Source organism: Mya arenaria, chromosome 11 (assembly GCF_026914265.1).
Source record: "Mya arenaria isolate MELC-2E11 chromosome 11, ASM2691426v1".
NCBI classification, from domain to species: domain Eukaryota; kingdom Metazoa; phylum Mollusca; class Bivalvia; order Myida; family Myidae; genus Mya; species Mya arenaria.
The window spans coordinates 10,494,793-10,505,580 of NC_069132.1; the positions used below are offsets into that span (position 1 = coordinate 10,494,793).

Below are 10,788 nucleotides of genomic sequence, written 5' to 3' on the forward strand. Positions count from 1 at the left end.
TCCCTCCAAACATCACTGTCTGGATCAAAGGAAGCCATTCTTCAGAGAAACATAATGTTGTTCTGAAATGTGAACACCTACCGTACTATTGATTGAGCATATAGGAAAACCCGGTGATTTACTTAGGTAAGTAATGTGATGAATTTGATGATTTTTCTCTGTGTTACAGGCAGGAAAAATAATGTTTTATTTGCATTCCGTCGCACTGGCCACAGTGATGAGGATGAAGGTTTCATGGTGTCTTTACCAGACTGGACACCTTTGCCCCAGTGAGAAGTAAGATGACGGTGTTGTGTTTCCTCCCCTACACTGATAACCATTACCACAAATTTGAAACAGATATATTGTTATTATATGTTTTGCATCGTGTTTGTTATTGTTCCTGTGGCATCTTGCTTCTAGGGAACGACATAATAGCGCCCGGCAGAAAACCCTTCAACCAATGCAGTGTCTTTGTTACGTTCTTATGTTCTTATCTATCTATTACTTCAGCGAATACTAATAGTTTACATCAACTTCTAAAGATTCATTTTGGTAATCGAATATCAAATATTCGATTGAAAAAATCACCGAATATTCTAGTATCAATTTTGCCATTCGTTTGCATCCGCAATATATATCTAATAACTCTTTGAATATTTTAAAGCCGTATGTAGTGACTCTTCACTTTAATTGTTCAAAGAATGACCCTGTGGTCAAAACTGGCCCCGCGCAGGGGTACAATATTTTATATATACGTGTATAGTAACTTTTAAAAATCTGCTCCGAAACTGCAAAGCCAGAGCCTTGATATTTGATATGTAGCCTCATGTAGTCGTTCTAAGTATTGGTTCCGAGGCAGAAAAAAATGTGAAATATAAGGACATTTACTGCACCCCTCTGCTGTACACACACATGTCATTTAGTTGGTTTAAATCTGTAAATTGTGAATTTGGCGACTCTTGCGAAAATGAAATATCCCCGATGGCATGCGAGATGGCCACCATAAATTCAGCTTTCAGTAAACATGTCATGTTCGAATTAGACTATTTTCATTTAATATTTGTTAACATCCACATGAATTAAACTTCTCTTACACTGTTTTTCTAATTGAGATAATACATTAAGCACTTCAACGTTAAGCTCAAGACTTCAAGACGGTGGAAGGCAGCGTCTTTTTTTTATTTTTTACTCTCTTATAAAGTAAGGCACATTGAAGTCAATAATCAAAAATGAAATTGCATTGTAAAATAAAACAAAACGTTATGACGACTAATGATCAAAAATAGATCTTAAATCGATGCTTTAAGAATTAACTACTTTAAGCGGGTACTTTAAGATGGGTACCGTAATGGACGGAAGCCAATGTCTAAGTGTAAAGCATTTTGCTTCTGTGTAGGAAATAGTTAAATAAGATGATGGTAAATGGTGCTGGTATACTGCTGAGTTTGGATTCCGGATTCATATGAACAAAGGATAGCACAATTCTAGCTAAGAAAGGTGGATTAAAACGGATGGTTTTCTGCCACATGAAATTTTCTCTACCAATACACATAGGGGTGCGTTGTATTTCTGAACATATTTGGTTTTTGGGCTTGAACTGCGTGTCTATTCAACAAAACATAAATGGGAAGCTTTTTGCATATGGACAAAACGCATATATCGTCGTACCCTGTGCACCGGGGGCTTCTTGCTGTATAGTTTTGCACATTACGAATGCAATAAAAAACAGGTGTTTTTTTCACACGTTAGAAATAAAATTTTGTATATTATCAATTTTTTTAACGAACTGTAATTTTTAAATTAAAGATCAAAACAAACATATTTGCAAAGGTTTTTTTAATAATTAGTAATACTACACTAGTAAATTACTTCTTGATTAAATGTTATCATTTGTATTTTTTTTTCATATTGAATGACACATCACATCACATTGGTGCTTCAGCATATATGCTACAATCAGAGTTTAGATAAAGAGAATCAGACACCGTACTATGTAGTTAAACATAATGTCACATGATCGATTTTTCAACAATAGGGACCGAAGTAGGCATGGGCCATGTATGTCATGGTAAGATTCTCCTTGGTGCTAAAATCCCTTGCGAAAGTGGACCATCAAATGTTATCCAACAATGGAGACCTCGGCTGGTCTGGTGCAGTTAGTGTTACACATATCCTGGTCACAACATGACTGGCAGAATCCACCAGCGGATGCCACGCCCGGGCACTGGAATGTAAATTTCAATACGATATGATTTGTAAAGGTAAACGTTAAACGCAAAGAAATGTAGAGAATTGAGCATTGTTACGTACGCAACACAATTTAAAACATATCGAACTTATGCTTTTGTCGCAGAAACGTTTGTGAAGAACTATATACTAAACGACGGAAAGGATGAGGTTTTGATTTCAACATCAAAACTTTGCGTAAAGTTTAACACAAAAAATGAACATTGATACCTGGAAGTTCTTGCTCACGCATTTTCCGTCATAGTGTGTAAAAGGACTTCCGTAGATGGTGCAAATCTGTAAAACACAGGTGGGTATATAAGAAAACCTTATTACGAAAACCTCTGTAATAAAAAAGCGCTCTGTAAAATACTAGGTACTGTAGAATTATCGTTTCATTACAATATTCACGCATTATATCAATTCAAAAGAAAATATTGTTGAGGGCAATCGTTTCGTTTTTCAAGTGAATAATACGATAGCACAATATCAACAGCCACTATGCTTTTGCTTGTTATCGTCATGTACAGACTTGTTCTTACTTCGTCCTTGGCGCAAGTGGCTATGTTTTTGCAGAGGGCCATGTTTTCTATGTCATCACAGTCTAGACACAAAGGTCCGCGATCACTTCGAAGACCGTGTCCTACAATACAGATTTACCTGTGCAAAATGAAAATTGCAAAGAGAAAATACTGTTGAAGACACAAAGTATGATGTATCTTTGAAAAGTATTTGCATTAGGTGCTCTGAATTGTTTCCCTCCGTCTGCAGATAAAGTTGGGATCTCTAATCATTGAAGTACTTGGGGTTTACCTTTTCGTTTTGTATTATTATTTGTTTTATTGATAAGTTTCCTCAAGTTAATGCATACTTTGATAAGATTTACCTTTTGCGTTTTATCTTTATTAAGAGTTGTTGGGATAAGAGTGAGGTTTGTGCACATAAACTGGTTTAAACCCCCAGTAAATTTACATTTTACTGACCGTTCCAAGGCGGTACCTAACAATTCTTGATAAACATACCAATTATTTATTTATATATATATAGTATTTATGCACTGTGCTGTTTGTAGAAATTTGTGCTGTTCTATGTTTCTTGTTTGTGATTTTGTGTTATATGTCTTTGGCGTTTGCCCATTGCCACTAAACCGGGTTTATGTTTAAACTCTTTGCTACTGAGCATGTTTCTGTAGCTTTTTGCATATATATTGATATTAAAACTTCGGTTCAATACGCAAAGATCACCATTCATGCTTTCTGTGAATGTTTGATTGTGACTGTTCATTCACAGAAATATAATTCAATTATACCGACGCCCCTTAGCACAGACAAAGTATTTAATTAGAAATTTTTCTCACCCACTACGCTACATCCTTGGTGGTTGCAGAAATTCGAGGTACAGCAATGAGTGCAGGTGCCACCGGAAGACCCGGACATACAAACCTTCATGTGTACAAATACAGATTAAGATGCAGTTCTTACACAAAAAAGATGCACGCTTATATAACGTGTTTATGCCGAAGTCAAATAAAGATTAAATGTTAAATGGATATTTTATATATTCCCTGTCTTGTTTACTGTTGCAACAGCCTATGCTGTAATGCAGAGTTATTCAAGCAGTACTTACATTGGCTTTTTGACATCCAGTATCATATCTTCGAGATCCATCAGATTTTTCATATGTTTCTGTTACACAAACCTAAAACGTAAGACGAAATTAAATTACATGACTCGATAATATTGGTCCGTATAGCTTATTGAACATTTTCCCAGAGTTAATGCTTAAAACTACAATAAACGATCATACATTACGACGCTATTATATTGTTAAGTCAAATTTATTCAGTTCTATGAATTTAACAAATCAGTTATTTGCCACAGTTTGATTTCACAGTCCTAAGATAGCACTGGCATTTGTATTTTATAAATTAGAAGCATCATGACGCATAATACAGAATCGGTGTATACATAATAAGTATATCAATACTTATAAAATAAGATATGAATCTTAAATGTGTAATTAAAATGTAAACACACCTCATCTGACTGGCATGTAGTTATAGAAGAACATTTCTCTGCCATTCCGAGATGAGCGCAAGAAAAACACGTGGGTCCGTTACCTGACACAAAATCAAGAACATGTTAAACTAAGGCAACGGTTAACACTGCCCAACATCAATTGCAAATAGTGATGAATTCCGTTACGGTTACAAGTAGAGGAAGCTTCCAATCCCATGAACAATTACTCAACTTTAAGAAAACAAGATATGACATGGTAGCCTACCATCAGAGCAGTCGACGCCGGCGAATCCAAGTGCACAGTTACAGGTGAACGAATTTACCCGGTCTAAACATACACCTCCGTTTCTGCATGGTGAACTCTCACACTCATTTATTTCTGGCATGAAGTATACATCATATGAACAAAGGATAACAATGACTACCATCATCTTTATCTGTTATGAAATGAACTGTATGAATATTTATATGAACAACAATGAAAACAAGTTCAGTAGTCGAATGTGTACACATAAACATATAAAAATGTACCTGACTACCACTGTGAGGAAGTAAAATATCACCTAATAACACATGTTAACGATCACCGTGAAATTGACACAACACTCGCAACTTTTTTTATATTTTCTTGCTTATTGGCAATCGAATGAAAAGAAAATCAGCAGCCAACCGTATGCCACTCGATTATGGCTTTCATGCAGTAGAATGTTTGTCATTCTTGATGTTGTGATTTTGAGAAGATTCAAAATCGAACTGGAAACGGCGAAGCATGATAACGCAATAGGCGCCTAGTGGTTAAATAAGTGTCCGATAACACAAATAAATATCTAATTGACATCAGTTTTCTAAACTTTACCAAAATAGGTCTGAAAGTGAGACCTGGATAATTCGCAAAATAGTGTAGGTATAAAATAAGTCGACCAGGTTATTGGTCGGGTAAGTAAAAAAAACAAATTATAACGCCTTATTGAAAATTTAAGTTTGCAAGAGTACTCGAAACGGTAAGTATTAGATTTTTAGATTTTTAGGACCAGTTGCCAATACAATAAGTATCCTTTTAAATATTGTTTTCGTAAGTTATACAAAATGTGTGTTTGTCTGGATCATCCATTCAAAATGTGTATAATAATGTTTTCAAAGTGTGAAACATCAGGGATGACTATATGGGATCGTACTACGTGAACTCGGTAATCAAGTGGCATACGGCAAGGAAGGTCTTGTTTAATTTAGATACCTTTCTGAAAATGATGTAAAAAATCCTGTGCGTTTTGTGTGTCAATTTCATCATAGTTGTTCACATGTTGTGGTCGAGTATTTTGTTTTTGCTCATTAACAAGTAGTACAATAATTTCAGAAAATCCGATTGGCAAGCACTTTTGTCCTAAAATATTTTAAATCTTGCCTGATATCATATGTATCAAAAGCTAAGTTATTTTTAAACAAACGAAAGCAGGAACAATTTATAAAATATCTATGTCAATAATGTATGTCTAATACACTGATACCCTGCTTCGAACGTTTAGTGAAGATAAATATGAAAACACTTTTGGTAAAACGACTAGTAATGAATATATAACCAAATGCAATAACATACGATGAAAACTATAGGGAAAAGCCCAGTAGTACGACATTTAATATTAACCCTGTTTAGAAGCATAAGGTAAAGGTCACAACAAACACACACACAACACACACACACGCACACACACACGCACGCACATACACACACACACACACACACACACACACACACACACACACAACATACAGACCAAACGCGCATTAGAATTGCTTTTCTAACAATAATGATGTAACGACTTTAAACGGTCATTGAAACACGATTTCATTGGAGCAAGCGTGTACTCAAGGTATTAACTATTTTATATGCGCATAACGTCACACTAGTTCGATAATACAAGGACAAATAGTAAATAAAACGTACTTGAATTACAAAGCGTTCCACTGTATCCAGGCTGACATTGGCAAGTAAATGTTGCCAATCCATCAACGCAGGTACCATTATAGGCACATGGGTTTGACAAACACTCGTCGATTTCTAAAGACGAATAAAGGTAACGTTGTTATAATTCATTGATAACCACCCTTTGAAAGATCTGGCAGTTAAAACTCAAAACTATCTATTTAAAATCGTTGAAGGACCTGTTAACACTTTTTATTGTGACCAGACTGTAGTATTTCATATAAGGACCTTAACAGTTCGAAGAAAGTGTTTTTGTATTGCGCGCGCGCGAGAGAGAGAGAGAGAGAGAGAGAGAGAGAGAGAGAGAGAGAGAGAGAGAGGGGGGGGGGGGGGAGAGAGGTGGAGGAGTGGAGTTATGCCTAAATAAGGAGAAAAAGGGAAAAACAATGTATTCTTCAGTTTATTAATGGCCCATCCTGTTGAAACTTTCATTGAAAACACAGTGCTGTTTTACAAATCGTTCTATTATATTATTGTAAATTAAAGCGCAATTTAAAATTAAAAAAAACACGTTGTTAAACATGAGTTGAAAACAAATATGGAATAAGGATACCCCAACAAAGAAAACACAGATTTAAAAACGGTACATTCATAATACGTTCAAAAAATGATATGTACCATGCTCGCATCTGGTTCCATCAAATCCCTCAGAACAGCTACACGTTAAGGTGTCTACACGGGAAGAGCAGGTAGCTCCGTTTAAACAAGGCATGGATGCACAAATGTCTTGACCTGAATTAACAAAAAAAAAAAACATTACAAAGAAAGAGTATTTGAATTCTGGTTAATATAGACGGAATTACAGTAACTCAGCCGCTTACTTATTTCGCAGTACTTCCCGGTGTAATGCGTTGGGCAGATGCACAGAAACAGAGAAAGATGGGAGAAACATTTTCCATTTACGCAGGGATTGTAGAAGCACGGGTCCAACACTGAAACATTCAATAAAATACTAATTCATGTGAAAGTAAATTTGATTGTTTATATCTCTGCAATGGCTCAAGTGGGTAATACTGCTAGTATCTTTAGATATGTGCAATGCATTATTTATTACTTGAAAAAGGAAAAAAAAAGCTGAGAACCTTTTATCTATTAAGTTCTTGGAACAAATATGGTCACATGAAAGGGTGACAGCAGTACTTACAAAGTCATTTATATCATGTGTAATTATTCGAATTGATCAACATGACATTTTCATTTCAATATAAAAGACGAACTTCTCCACAAATATATACACATACTGTTTTCGCAATGGTCACCGTCAACGCCTTGCACACATGTGCACGTGTAACCGTTCACCTCATCCAAACATGATCCGCCATTCAAACATGGACTTGACAAACATTCATCAATCTCTGCAATTCGATTGAGTGTTGCTTGATTAACTATTTCGTATATGATATTGGGATGTATGGTTAATAAAATGCGGCGTCTAACTGTTGTTTACTGGTTTATACTTGATTTTGTTTTTGTAATTAGCACAATTTTATAGTAACTTACCTGTTTCACATAATATCCCTGCATAGCCGTGTTTACAATGGCACACAAAATTGTCAACGTCATCTTCACAAGTCGCTCCATTCTTGCAAGGAGATGAACTACATTCGTCTTGATCTAAAATTTGATAAGGGCTATGTTAGAAAACATATTGTATATGTCCTAAACAGATATAATATCACTCCAAACACTGAACCACTATCAATAAACACAAAGTTGTAGCACTTAAAAAGGAATACAATATCAACGCCATACACGAGTGTTCGTAAAAGCTGGGTGTATTATTGTAACGACATTTGTGTTTATTATCAATATTGAAGCGCATTCAAGACAAATGATAAATCACCTATCTGGCAGTTTTGTCCTCCATAACCGGAATGGCAGAGACAGAAATATTCCTCCTGATGGACGTAACACACTCCGTGAATACATGGATTACTTTCACAACCATTCACTGTAGGAGATACATAACAGCGTTAACATTTAATGAAAATAAAAAAAGATGAAATCATTTGCGTTGTTGTTTAAGCACAGGTAAACGAACAAAAAATATTTTACATTCATCTAGAGAATTTACACCAGAAGGGCACAAACTTTAGATATCATTAAAATTGATAGTGATACGATTATAGTAAACTATTTTAAACGGTGAATACTGGTGTAAGAACAACAAATGTAAATCTTCTTACTTAGTCCAGATGACGTAGTTGAAAGCAACGTTGTAGCAGTGGTTGTTATAACAGGAGCAGTTGTCGATGACAGAGCACATGATCCATCAGTAAAAGAAATGTCATCCAAAGCAATGTCTCCAACGTAACCGTCACCAACAATGCCCTCAAACACGATCTGGAGAACATATGACTGTCTTCAATATTTTCACTACGAATAACAATTTAAAATTGTCACAAAACAAAATGTTTCTAATTGGTTAAAATGTTAAAAACAACTACTTATGTTTTGTTGCTTAAACACTTTTGCTTTACCTTAAGATCTGAGTCAGATATGATTGGTACTTGTGCAGACCGCCAAGCTGGCCCTTGATTCCCTATCGAAGACCATACGCGTTTTCCAGGGATGTTTGTTCCATCAACTGACTGTAGATAAACGTTCAGTGTTCCTACGCTTGCGCCGTTCATGTTGTACCAGAAATGGAGACATTGAGCCTGAGCACCCCTGTAGCGCATCACCGGACTGACAAGCCATGCGGTCTCGTTAACAATTCTCGGAGCACTTGTTTCGATATAAATGTAAGTCCCTACAATACAAATTTGTTATATTAAAATCTATATTTAAACACGTAATCGATGTTGTCAATATTATGTTTCTAAAAGTTCTTTAACAAAATATTTTTACCTTTTGACCATCTACTTCAACAGTTGTATATGTATTATGAACACTACAACTCTTAATATTCTACAGAATGTCTAGCATATTGTATACGTGCAATACTAAATTGCCACTTACGTAACACATTACATATTATATATCATTTGTCGTGTTTTTAAACTGGTGCAGGTTTGTCTTTACAATCATTCGTATTGAAATATCAATTTAAAGCTATTGATGTATACCATTTGCTGTGCCAACCGTGTGGTCTGCATCGGGACCAGTATCCATAGAAGCAGTTGACATTCGATGAAGTGTCCAATCAAACTTATCCAACATTTGTTCATTGTGCCAAGAACAAAAAGTATCCTCATCAAAGTTACAGGACATGTCTACAAATAAACAATTGAATTATATGCTTCGTATATTTTGTCCACCGACGAAAACAAAAAAGTCCAAATCTTCTTATCGTTTTTAACACTATAGATCTTACACCAGATGGTGAGGAAAAAGTGCCAAACTAGTTTTATTCTAACCTTTGGACATTTCTGACACACTTACCAAATCTTAAATTTAATACAATATTCATCATACGAGTATATGTAAAAGCAACAACAGTTGTTGTTATTGCAAAATATATCTTTTCGACACAACGATTTGATTTTTATTCGATAGACAATGTTAAAATAAACCTATTTCACAATGAGTTCCGGTGCGTCCATTCGAACAGTAGCACTCGTATCCATGCACGTGGTCCACACATGTAGAATCTAGGGGACAGGGATTGGAGGAACACTCATCGACATCTTGACACCGGAAATACATTAAAAGGTGGGACTTGGAATTTTTAGAACTCACTTTAATAGACTAGTGTTTACGGATGGTTATTTCAAGATTTATTTCGAAATCATCGTGTAACTTCTTCTGAGTGACGGAGAATGGGAAAAGTAAAAAACAAACAATTTAACGCAGAATTTACTTCCTATTCTATGAACTATGTCATTTCAAAATATAAATAGGACTTAATAAGATAAATACTTCAAATATTATTACATGAACAATCATTACGAATGTCCAGTAGCCTGACTTTAAATAAGGTTCTCAAAAAGGAAGGATGAGGTTATCAGACTTTTAAAGACAATGTATTTAAGAATCACCTGTTTGGCAATTAACACCTCCGTAGTCCACTGTACAGTCACAAGTATATCCATTTTCATGATCCACGCATGTTCCGTTGTGGAAGCAAGGATTAGAAGCACATTCGTCAATATCTGCAGATACATATTTAGTAAAACAATATGCAACACAACTGTAAATATTCTCTATGCGTGGATAAAAAAAATCAGTACAATATATTTAAGAGCATTCTAGCCAGTAACAAGGCGCATGTTGATTCAAGGCATCAAAGACGTGGCGGAATGAGTTTCATTATTATATGATTTTACTGGCTGAAGCGCAGTATCCTGCGCGTAGCGGTAGCCGACAATTGTTTTTTTCCTACTTTCATTTATGTTTTTCATGGCAATTGTAAGTGTTATTCCATTATATTTGTATAATCATTCCTCGAGTGTTGCAGAGAATATATAAGCATCATTTAAAATTTGCGATTTTTATGTTGAAAATACAATTATCACGTATGGGTTTTATTAAATGAGATTGAGTGCACATGCGTAATGACCATTTTGCATATTTATTCGGATTTCCCCAAAACATCATCAGTTTTGTCTCATTTTTGTGCGACAACACTCAGGAATGGTA

General features: G+C 35.2%; 1 long non-coding RNA gene across 1 annotated transcript; it reads right to left on the bottom strand.

Annotated features, from left to right (window-relative positions):
- Positions 1-2,024: 2,024 nt before the first annotated feature.
- LOC128209601 (uncharacterized) lies at positions 2,025-2,840 on the bottom strand. The gene is made up of 3 exons (XR_008257037.1): positions 2,751-2,840; positions 2,440-2,505; positions 2,025-2,206 (listed from the first exon to the last, which is right to left on the bottom strand). It is a non-coding gene; the product is annotated as an uncharacterized LOC128209601 (long non-coding RNA).
- Positions 2,841-10,788: the final 7,948 nt, after the last annotated feature.